The sequence below is a fragment of the Frankliniella occidentalis genome, unplaced genomic scaffold (genome assembly GCF_000697945.3).
Source record: "Frankliniella occidentalis isolate FOCC.00 unplaced genomic scaffold, Focc_3.1 Scaffold444, whole genome shotgun sequence".
NCBI lineage: Eukaryota > Metazoa > Arthropoda > Insecta > Thysanoptera > Thripidae > Frankliniella > Frankliniella occidentalis.
In genome coordinates, this window is record NW_026267563.1 from 44872 (window position 1) to 47104 (window position 2233).

The 2233-nt window shown below is 40.2% G+C and overlaps 1 long non-coding RNA gene across 1 annotated transcript in view; it reads right to left on the reverse strand.

Annotated features, from left to right (window-relative positions):
* Positions 1–1740, reverse strand: part of LOC127751354 (uncharacterized) — a 13529-nt gene extending 11789 nt beyond the window's left edge. The window contains exons 1-6 of the long non-coding RNA XR_008012090.1: positions 1610–1740; positions 1007–1131; positions 747–856; positions 532–652; positions 310–431; positions 96–221 (exon numbers count right to left, since the gene is read on the reverse strand). This is a non-coding gene — a long non-coding RNA (uncharacterized LOC127751354). The remainder of the gene's footprint in view (positions 1–95; positions 222–309; positions 432–531; positions 653–746; positions 857–1006; positions 1132–1609) is intronic.
* Between the last annotated feature and the right edge of the window lie 493 nt (positions 1741–2233).

Here is a 2233-nt window from a genome sequence, read left to right on the forward strand (position 1 = left end):
AGAGAGGAAAGGAATAAAATGAAAGTACAACACAGATAAATATATGCTTATAATGTCATGCTTTGATAAAGAATAACAAGTAAATTGTTACTGACCCATAAGCAAGCAGTAGCAAATCAAAATAATGTCCTGTTAATCAGATATAATAATGATTAATCCTTACTGCTGCTCGGTATGTGTGTTTCTTTCTTGTAGAATAGAGAACAGTTGCGTGGTGGGGTCTACAGACAGAATGAAAAAAAAGGGCACAAAGTTTTAGAATAGAAATGGCAGAGAAATAAACTTTAAGGAAAGAAAATGAATACTTACCACTGTTGTTCTATTGAAAGCCTGACTGCTATTCAGATAAATAGAAATATAAGTTCTGTCTTCAGACTTGCTCTGATACGTTTCCCCTCAACTCTGATGTCGGTCACCTGGGCTCGAGGAACCTGTAGAGATGAAAGAAATAAAATGAGGGTACAATCCAGACAACAGATATGGTAATAGCTAAATAATTTGAATAAGTATAGTGTTTAAACTTTTACTTACAATTTAGAGGGCAGCACTACTTAAAATCAGATTCACTTTAAATAGATAACAAAGAATGTGGCAGTCTTGATTTTGGGTATGGCATGTCTCATGCTTGGTGATCTAGGTGGTGCAGTAGGGTCTACAGAGGAAGAAGAGAAGAAGGAACGATTTAAAATTCTGACAAGAGCAGAGATATTTTAGCAATGGACAGCAAAATATTCTTATCTACTCACTAGTGTGTTGAACTATTCATAGCCATATTTTCTATCCAAATACATAATCAGAAATTTCCCGTCATCAAAATTGATTTGATACGTTTTCCTTCTGGCTGATATCTCATGGACTGCAAATTATCAAAGTAAAGAGAAATAGAATGTTTGCGTAACCCTGACAATAGAAGTGATAATAGTAAACAATTCATTTCATAAAGAGAGAGGAAAATTGTTACTTGTTGATGAGTCTGGTGTTTAGGAAAGGAATACTCCATACTCACATTTTAGCACCCACTGTACCGTACTGTGTGTCACACGAAACCATCAACAAAGAAGCAAATGCTGCCCTCGTAATTGTACCATCGCCCTCTTTTCCTTTCCAATTTCCATACACCAGCTGTTTTACCTGCAACATTCAAAACAACACACTATAATCATTGTTCACAAAATGTTTCACATCTAGAATGCTTGACTTTGAACATCAATTTTGCAGCTGCCACATAATAGTTAGAAATAAAGCCTCAATGCGAGTGATTGTGATTAAGAGTGTAAACCTCTGGACAAGCACACAGTTTAAATTATTGAGTTAACAAGAAATCAACACATGAAACCACAGTGTATACACAACTAATGGAAAACATAACCTCTCAATGAAACCGAATCTTTTTGTTTCTTTACTAGGAAGATTTATGGATTTCCCAAAACACTATAGTGAGCATTGAAACGCAACTCATTTGCAACGAAATGAAGCAGTGTTCTTTCAGTTATCAAAAAGAAAACCTTAATGAAACCCAACCCGTACTACGACTCAGCTTTGAGAAATATGAGTTTCAAGAGATTGCAAGCGTATGACGTAAGCACGCGTAATTTTTTTTTATACTCACGGAAATATTTCTTCGATTGTAAATATTCATCGCACCACACACTTTGAACTCAAGGTGCGGCGCAATGAAATCTTGATATTATCAATATTTAGATACGCTATGCACTCTTACAACAGTCCAGCGGCTCTTCGCTCAGCCACGGAAACAGACGAGCGGCCCCCGAATCCGAGCGCCTAGAGCCGAAATGGAGGCCGCTCCTCGGTAACCGTTCGGCTCAGCCGGAAGCGGAGCGCGCCAACTCGGAATCGGTTTGACGCGCCTCGGAATCGGTTTGACGCGCCTCGGAACCGAGGCAGGCTCGGAATTCGAAAACGTTGGCTCGGAATCAGAGTTTTTTGTTTACCGTGTGCACGCTGGATTTCGGGGATGCACTTTGGATGCCGTTGATACACTGTAGATACACTGTGGATGCCGTGGACACACTGTGGATGCCGTGGATACATTTTGGATGCACTATGGATACACTGTGGATGCCGTGGATAAACTGTGGATGCCATGGATGCACTGTGGATGCTATGAATACACTGTGGATGTCGTAGTTGGACGGTGGATGCCGTGGCTGGACGGTTGATGCCGTGGGTGCGCGGTGGTTGCTATGGATGCATTGTGGATGCCATGGATGCG